Here is a 9521-nt window from a genome sequence, read left to right on the forward strand (position 1 = left end):
ACGTCCAGACAGCAGAGGCTGAGTTAGTTTAGTGGGGATGGAGATGGCAGTTTTATACTTAGGCACCTAAAGCCATCTTAAGTCCTTTCTTGGATCTAGCCCCTTAAAACAAGGGGCACGTCATGCTATGCCACTGTCTTTGCAGCTCTGTTTTGACTGCATGTAAGGAAGTTGGTAAGACTGCAGTCACCCGAAAGGAGGCAAGGGCAGTGTGTGAGATAGGAAATGATGGGGACCTTTCAGAGCTTTCATGGAGAGGCGGTGTACTGCATACAAATAACAGGAATTGGTGCGGGGCAGGCAGATTAAGATGACCCAGAACTCCAGCAAATGCCTACTCCTTTATTTTTGATTGAGATCAGATTGTTCTCAGTTCTTGAAAGATTTATTTAATCAAATTCACCCCTTTGAATACACTGTAGATACTATTTTCATGCACTGTAATTAAACCCAGGTCAGCTTCTAATCCTATATTATGAATGAGAGCCTCCTTACTTGACCAGTGAATGACCCTCCACTCCACCCCAAAGCAGTATGAAGTTGCTGGGTTTTTTTGGCAGGGGTATTGTTGCTACTTAGAGGCATGCACTTTTTCCCCCCTTCTTTTATATGTGCAAAGCTTTCTGTCTGCTAAAAAATGGGATCACAGCACCTTTTGGGACTGTTTACATTCCTGAAGTGCATTCCTGTGCTTATCTGTGGGGAGACTGTCAGAGCTGCCTGGCAAGTGCTCCCAGAAGGTGTGCCGTCCTGCTTCCCCCACACGGTGAATCCCAGCTCAGGTGGACTTGGTGTTCGCCGACTGTAAATGTGCCATGTGCCCCCAGTGTAAACAAGGTAATGGAGCGCAAATATACCCTGCTAATGCTCCATAATCTCCAGGATCATCATGCGGATTTACCGCATATGATCTCAAGGTAGCAAGTGAAGCAGCAATTATTTGGTCTGAAGCGGAGGAGAAAAAAGCAAGTGTATCAAGACTTTGGAAAGAGAGTGGGTATTGACCCCTAACGCCTGGCGAGGACATCTTAATCACCTGAGTGATTGCCTTGAAGGTAAAGGTATTCTAGCGTGGTGAGCAAGACTCAGCCCACTGCTTTTAATCATATGTATTACAGGCTGGGCAGAGTTCATTTACAGTAGTTGTAAGGAACACTTAAGCTCATTTATAGGATACAGGCTAGTGGGCTCTCTCCCCAGCTGAGCCACTTAAGCCAGTCACCCAAATTATTCTTAAGCCTTTCCTTTATGGCTCAGCTTATACACCAAACTTGCAAAACAAAGAAGGCTATTCCCCCATTTCAAGTGTGATGGGGAGGAAATACCATCCCCTGCTCCAATCATTGACATGGGCTTCCTCAAGTTTGGGGAACATTGTGTCGCTAAGAAAGGGTGAATCAGTGGAACATACAGAACCAATCCCTCAAGTACTCTTACGCCAGGTGCTTTCAGGGGAAGATGAAGAAATCAAATCGTCTGTATTTGGATAGGTGTATTTGTTGTTGTGGGGAAAGGTCCGTCATATAACGTCTTCTCCATCTCTAGTGTTTATGAGGCCATCCAGTCAAACCTTCCCTTTAGTGGGGAGTGGTTATGTTTATTATGGCAGTGCCAAGAAGCCGCACCCGAGATAAGGGCCTGGTTATGTTAGATATGGCACAAACAGAGACAAAGTCTTCGCAGCTGGATGCTCATATTTCAAAGATGAGGCCAAGGAAGGGAGAAGAGAGGCTCAAGATAAAGTCATTTGCTCAAGGTCAGTGTCAAAGTCCCTGTGTAGGACTCTGTCCACTGAGCTGAGTCGAGCCCACCGCCCAGAATGCCAAGTGCAAACAGTCTGAATCACTACCTGGAGTGCAGCGACGGGGGAGAAGACTAGTACAAAGGGAGTCAGTGTACCATGCAAAACGCGCGAATGGAAGGGAACTGAGCCAGAGAGCCTAATTTAGCACTGTACACAAACATGAGACCTGGACGAAGGCCATGCAGGCATCCATTTGCAGTCACACGTGTAGGTGGCATGCAACAGCACAAGACAATACCGTTTAAAAAAACCTGTCAGACGATGTTATTGGGTCCACTCTTTGTTACATCCTATGAGTCCCTGCCAATGCCTGTGCAGACATCCTCCTAGGATGGCCAGTTGACTGGAATGAAATGGGGGGGAAATACCTCAACTGGCAATATCGAGCTGTTGTTACAAACTCCCCTGGATAGAGGTGTCAAACTCACCCTTGATCCGGATCCCAGGGGCTCCTCCCAGGCCGGACCTGCTGGACCAGCAATGACTGCAATAGATCCAGGCCAGATGGCACTGCAGAGTCACTTTTGGGTGGCAAACAGGGACAGATTCAGGCAGCAGAGGGAATATGGGCCCCATAGTGATTTGGTATGATCTTTTCCCATTTGCAAGTTCTCCTTCCTTCCCACACAGAGGCATGAGGTGGCACAGAGCTGTGTGTGGGAAGTTGCGTGGGTCTGGGGGGCTGCCAACAATGGCCATGTCCAATGTGGTCCAAGGACCCCAAATTCTGCAGCGGGCCACACCTTTCAATGTCCGGAACAGCCCCATGGGCCAAATGTGGCTTGCAGGTTGTATGTGTGACACCCCTACCTTAGGGCTTGGGGCGCTTTAGATGTGGGGTTTTGTCCTGGACCTATAAGGTGCTGCCCTACCCTCTGCCCAAGAGTTAATGCAGCAACTCACAAAAGGGTAAGTTTATGTAGGCGTGAAAGGGAACAAGCTATGGCTCCCTCCTATGATACTCTCCTTCTGCTCCTTCTGTTTCCCAAGTAGCCACATTTATAGTAATCTCTTCCATAAAGGTGGGGGAAATGCTGACCCAAAATTAAGCCCATGCTTGCTAGGACATAGGCTTTGCTTCTGAAAGCAGTCCCAAACCAGTGAAAGAAATACAGCTAAAAACAGATCAGAACTTCTTAAAAGCAGGGAGTGGCTCAGTCTGCTGTAGATCTACTTGCATATCTTCTCAGCTATGCTTGCACTTTGCTATTCACTGCAAGCCAAATTATTGCTGGTGCTATTGTTAGGCAGCCTGAGTTAAATATTCCACTTTGATCCACTTCAATTCACGTCCTTCTAAGGCACACCAGTCATGTGCCTGGACAAAGATCAGTGCTAGCCCAGGATATCTGGTGATAGCCAACTGGAAGTCAGTTATTGATTAAATTCTCATTATCGCTTGCAATAGATGAATAAACTTGGGGAGGGACTCTATATATTGAGCACCGCAAGATATTCCCTAACTCCTGGAAAATCTTCGTGTTTGGCAAAAGCTGAGCAAACACCATCTCATGGAGTTTAAGTCCTGTATGTTTTCCCCTCCGCTGAGCAGAGGTTTGTGGCTATTCAAAATCAAACAAATGGGCTCTAATTTAAATGAGGAAAAGAGCAAGAACTAAATAGAGGCAGATGGTCACTACCGAGGAGAAGGAAACAGTATATATTTGTATATATCTACCCTCCTATTTTTTCATTCTTTGCAAATGTTTGCCTTGATCTGCCTTTAATGAAAACTAACATTTCTAATAATAATGAGACATGATAGTTAAAACCTTACCAAATATTGCTCATACTCTGGAATCACCTCATACAGTGCAGAAACACAGCCACCTCTGTAGTGTGCCAAGTACAGCAGCAGCAGTAAATGCAACAAAGAGGCAAAGAACAAAAAGGAGGATTGTGAGATGGCGGAGCTGGGATTCAGGCAATGCCCCATCCTGTACCACACTGAAAAATACTTCTGGGTGCTGAATGGCCACGAGTCATTGTGTCCTGGGCTTTACATACACTCCTATGAATGAACACCAGCATGACTGATCTGACGCACAGCATTCAACCCACTCCCATCAAAATAAGACATAGGAAAGGCTTGCCTAAACAAATGCTGTCACTAGGAACTGCTGGCAGTAAAAGCATGTCAAGTCACTTTGTACTCGTTACAAGAGTTTTTGCAGCATTTTGGAATAAGGTGCTTCTGATTTACTCCAGTCTTTCTGCTTACTAGAATCTATGCAACAAGTTTGAATTCTGTATTTCTCACCCAAAGTGTGCAAACTTGTACAAAATAGATCTGGGTACCATAGTCAGCATTAGGCAACCATAAATACACAGAAGTAGGAAGGCATGAGAATCCTTCCCCTATATATAGGAATCTTGATCTCACTCCTGACCCGTATTTATTTTCTTCTTCTCCCAGCAAGGGCCTTAATCTGCGGTGCCCTTCTGGATTGAACAAGCTGTCACCTCCGAACATTTAGGTCTCGACTCTCCATTCATTCAAGTCATTCTTAGTATTGATATTCCTTTTTTACTCCAGTGGCTAGCCAAATACAGGAGTCTGAGGGTCATTTGTTTAGGAGCAACTGCTTATAGAGTCAGGCATTTCTCTGATGCAATCGTGTTTCTAAAGAATGGGCAAAAGTCTCTTTCCTTGAACAGAGCAGGGATCAAAGAGGAAGAAAGCATCTTTGCTCATACCTCCAAGCCCCTTCACACTTGCCAGGGCGTTTTATAACTATTGCCTTGGTTTCCCTCTCCTGCTTCTCTTCTCTTAGTGTCTCTGGCCCTTTTTCACAGACTCAGAAGCCTTCAAAAAACAACAGTGAAACCCCTTTACCGTTGTGTTTGTTTGGGATGGGACATGTGTTTGTGTTTGGGATGGAGGTGGCTATTGTCTCATCTGCCTGGTCCCCCAGGTCCAATGTCCTAACCACTGACCCACATATTTTCCCCTCCTCTAAAATTCACTTCTTCTATGATATAGTAGCTCCTCTATGAGTCGAATCTAATTTCCAACTACCAGCCCACTCATTGTTGACCTCGCCTTCTTAGCAACCCCAGCTGTGACTCAACAGCCCATGCTCTAACCAGCAGACCACATTGCCTCATATGCCCAAAGTGATTCATAGCATCGTATACTGAGTCCACACTGGATCTAGAGTTTTGTTGGCTCAGACAAAGCAGCCACTACCTGCCTAGAGGAAACATTACCACGAACATTTTGCTACCACTCATTTTTTTCAGCACAGACAGGTGCTTCATCTGCCACCCCGACGCTAGGACATTTTCCAGTAGAACTGGTAGGAAAAGACGCACATGCAAGCCTTTCTGGAGATCTGCAGTGGCATTGTCAACATCTGAAGAGTCCTGTAACAGGATTTGCCCTTATCTACGAAAATCTGCCTTACGCTGATTCAGCAAAAGGAAAAGATTGCTTCTCCCCCCCCCCATGTTATTTTTGTCATAGTACAATGAACATTATTATATCCTTTGTTAGATCTGGTAAGTGTGAGTGGGTGGAGGCAAGTCACAAGATTTACTTACTGGACTGATTGTTTAATTGTACTGTATTAAAAAAAAATAACGGGAGGATGGCAATGTCACAGCTGCTGCTGTCTCTCAGGTTTCATATTCCTCACTACGAGGAGGATACGGCTCACTTTATTGTCACTGGTGATCAGAAATGCAAGACACGGGGAGCCAAAGGATTCCTGGGTCCCAGAGAACTGGCCTGAAGAAGGCCAACAAAAAGTAATCGCTTCATGAGTCCCGTCCCTTCGTGCCTCTTGGTGGATAAGTGACCCTTAACATTTTGGTTTTTCAGGCGCGCTTTACTGGTTGCCAAAAAATACTCAACAAAAATAAAAAATCACCCACGTGGGGTGGGACCTGTGGCTTCATCCTGAAAACACAGATGCAAGATTAATCTATTTGAAGACTTGGACGTGCTGTTTTCCTGCTTGTTTTAGAGCCCTGCAGTGAGTGATAGCGGGTGCCAAAAATCTGTGGGAAGCAGCAGGTGTCAGGGCTGTACTCCCCCGGTTCCCTTCTCCTCCCATCCCTCCTCCATCTGGTAGGTTCGACCTGAACGACTATCAACGCTGAGGCAGGGGAGCGTGACAGAGGTTGGTGGAGAGGGGAGTGGAAAAGATGGGTGCAATCTTTCCCCCCCTTCAGCCACCCCACACCCTTTCTGAACGCTGACTAGGGCTCCTGGGTTGCCGCGGAGGGAGGGGAGGGAGGGAATATGGACCCCATAGTGATTCGGTTTGATATTTTCCCATTTGCGAGTTCTCGTTCCTTCCCACACAGCTCTTTTCCGGGCTTCCTCCACCTGCTCGCTGTGACCCACTCATCTTACTCCTATTCCCCGGGCCCCTCTCTCACCCCTGCCTGTCTGCACCTGCCAGATTTGGAGCTCTCACTTAAATTCCCTCCAGCCCACGCCTTGCTGTCCAGAAAGGCCAGCAAAGGCCCACTGCATTCAAAGTCTTCCTCCACTCCTCCATCAGATCTCCCCTTCCTGTTTGCTCCAGAAAAATGTCCTCCCCTATGCCCAGAAAGCCTGTCCTCCCGGCCAGGGCTGGTCATGCAGGGCCTTGCTCAGGGTCCTGCCTTCCCCGGTCCTTAGGAAGAGAAGCTGAGACAGCAAGAGGAGTCCAGAAGCCCCGTAGAGTCCTGCAACCCCTGAGCCCCTTGGTGGCGGGAGCTGCTTTCAGCTCATACACAGCAAAAAGCAACCCCAGGCCCCCAGAAGCTCTCCTGTGGGAGCAGAGATGTTGGACTACGCTGCGCAGCACCTAGAATAGGGGAGGCAATGGTTTTCCCACCATGTGAAACTGTTCAAGATGCCCTGAATCAGGAGGGCAAGTCACAATTTCCACTAACAACAACATCCTCGTTGGCTCTATTGAAACACTGCATGAATTCAGAATTATTTTACTTTGACCGCTACTTTTTTTTTTTTTTGCTGTCATTGGCTTCACCGTCTAACTGGAAAGTTGTTCCAAGCTGGAGAAACAGGCTGTTTCATTTAGGAGATGCTGAAGTGCTTCATTGAGTTTCAGAATTTTTTCTTTTCTTTTTCAAAACATTAAAAAAAAAAATTCCTTGAAGCCAGCCCTTTCCTGGGCCTAGTTGTGGTCTTGATGAATTGGCCTTTTCCAGCATTTTGCCCAGAGACAGGCTGGAAATGTAACTGCGTGGTAGGCACTGCATGGGCAAACAGAGGATGCTAAGTTGTTGCAGTTATGTGCATGAGAGTAGCTGACAGGGTAGTCAGGAGTAGGGGGCAATGGTCCCACCAACCCCTGGCAGCTCTGGCTGCCACACAGTGATCATCCGTGGTAACTCCTGCATGGATAAGATGTTCCTTCTTGAACATAGCACCTGTGGTGCCCGATGCACGGGGCATAAACAGAGGAACAGCACGAGCTGTCCTGCCTAAATGTTCTTGGCGTACCTCTGGGGCTGCATCCGATGGACTTTCCAAGGCTCATGGTTCATCCAGCGAAGCACACGGCCTTGCTCTGCCACATAATGGATACCGCTTTCTCCTGGTAAGCCAAGCACACACACAAGCTCCCTTTTCCTCATGCCATCCCAGAAAACCACTGGCAACTTGTTTTCCGACAGGCTGCAAAGAGATTATTTTCAATTATGGAGGTGTCCTGTCATTAGGATGCTCAAAACCATATCAGTATGCATTTAGGCAGATTGCCATCAGTGCATTGCACTGGTCTGTAGATGGGATTAGATTATTAATGCTGACACACCCCACGCTTAACGAGATGCCAGCCTTGGATGCCACCGGAAGATGGATACCTTGGCACCGGACTTATCAGCCAACCGTCTCCTGAAAACCATGGAAGAGCAAGATGTGGCAGGTGAGCCATGGGAAAGAAGTGTTTAGCATGTTATCAAATCAGATTTCCCTGAAATCTTTTGCATGCCTAAGCAGGGTGGGACTCTGTGAATGTTTGTTCTATCTAGCTAGAGTTCAAGGGGTGAATCCAAGACTCGGTTTGCAATCATCCCACAACATGTGTCAGGAATCTGGCCTGAACCCATCAGACCAGGAACCACCTGATACCAGTCCCCCCATCCGATGGTGAAAGCGGCGGTTGCAAGGCACAGCTCCTATGGTAGGAGAGCCAGGAGTGAGAGCCTGAAGGACATGCTTTGTAAAGAAGATTGCATAGTCCCGTAGGATCCAACAGAAAATGATATCCTTCCTCTAGGATTTCAAAATCCCCTAACAGAAGCGACTTCCTCAGCACACACTTCCATTGCACAATGACAAGTAAGACTTCTATAGGAAGATTTATTAACTTCTATGGGTGAAATCGTGGTCCTATTTAAGTCAATGGGAGTTTTATCACTGGCTGCAGCAGGGTCAGGATTGCAAATTGTAGGTCTGCAGAGTCCTGTTCATCTTCCACAGACCCATACTCTCTAAACTGTATCAGATCTGTTGGGCAGGTCCCTCAGTGGCAGCAGGGATGGTCCCTACTGTGTCTTGCACTGAATGCGCAGTCACCCAGCTGGGACAGGGGTATTCATTGCAGGGCTGGGACATTGCCAGTTGTCTTAGTGGAAGACAAAGCTGTACACTAGAGTGGGGAGGAGTTATTTCAATCTCATCTGGCATTTGAGTTTGTTTGGTGAAACCCTGCATGGGGAGATGGAAACCAGCTTTAATTTAAATTTACTGCCAAGAAATATCCTGTGAGAAAGTCTGCCCTAGGCAAGAGCTAGTTTCCAGATGATAGCTAGTGCAAACAGCCACTGGCATGGCATACATTTCAGATTAAACATTACTCCACCTACCCCTGGGTTCCAGTTTAAAGGAATGCTAATTGCTACCCTTGGACTGCCATGATCCTATCTCGGATTTTGAATGAAAAATAAGGGACCTGGAACCCCGTTTTGCATCTCCCTCCCAGCAAGTATTTACATTGCAAAGAGGCTCAAGCTCCTAGCCATTGTCATCCCCAATAGCCTGCGTTTCTGAGGGATTTGAATACTGCTATTCTGCCCTATTAACTTCAGGTTTTGTTTCCACAAAATGGCATAATCATCTCAAGCAACAGTTTGGTGGTTTTGTGCATGCTGAAGATTCGCATGGTAATTCCCTGAAGCATCTGTTCCTCCATATTCATGGGTGCTCTACTTTATTTCAGCCTACGTGCTTCTAGGCTTGCATACTAATGACTAATTTTCAGGTGGGTGAAAAATAGATTGCTAATGAGGCTGGTGATGAAATAGAGAAGAGTGCCCAAAAGGTCTCCCCGTCTGGATGCTGCTCACATGTCTGTGTAAGCTGTGTTGATGCCTTCCATCCTTTCGTTGCAGGATGGGTGTCCCAAGACAGACGGTCTGGACAAAGATACCTTGCCAGGACCATGCTGTCAAAGGCATGGAGTGGGAGGATGCCCATATTCTAACAGCGTCACCAGGTGGCTGGCTGCAACTATTTGGGGCAAGCTTGCTGATAGGAAGAGGTGTCAGAGGCAGTGCTTTATGTAAAGGTGAGTGACTTTCAGACTCAACACTAAACAGGCCTTTCACAGTGAGAATACAGACAGCAAAGATTTACTTATATTTATATATAAGTAAATCTTATATAAGATTTACTTATATCTATCTATCTATATAAAGATTTACATACATACATACATACATATGTGTGTGTGTGTGTGTGTGTGTATATATATAT

At 46.5% G+C, this 9521-nt stretch overlaps 1 long non-coding RNA gene across 2 annotated transcripts in view; it reads right to left on the bottom strand.

Moving 5' to 3' along the window:
- LOC109305211 overlaps nt 1–9521 on the bottom strand; it is a 30497-nt gene that overhangs the window by 7022 nt on the left and 13954 nt on the right. The window contains exons 1-3 of one of the 2 annotated variants that reach the window (XR_002099595.1): nt 7628–7685; nt 7266–7439; nt 3582–3636 (exon numbers count right to left, since the gene is read on the bottom strand). This is a non-coding gene — a long non-coding RNA (uncharacterized LOC109305211). Of the gene's footprint in view, nt 1–3581; nt 3637–7265; nt 7440–7627; nt 7686–9521 lie in introns of those variants that run through there. The other variant, XR_002099594.1, reaches the window with a different exon arrangement.

The sequence above is a fragment of the Gavialis gangeticus genome, unplaced genomic scaffold (assembly GCF_001723915.1).
Source record: "Gavialis gangeticus isolate Ggan-Ray unplaced genomic scaffold, GavGan_comp1, whole genome shotgun sequence".
NCBI classification, from domain to species: Eukaryota; Metazoa; Chordata; order Crocodylia; family Gavialidae; genus Gavialis; species Gavialis gangeticus.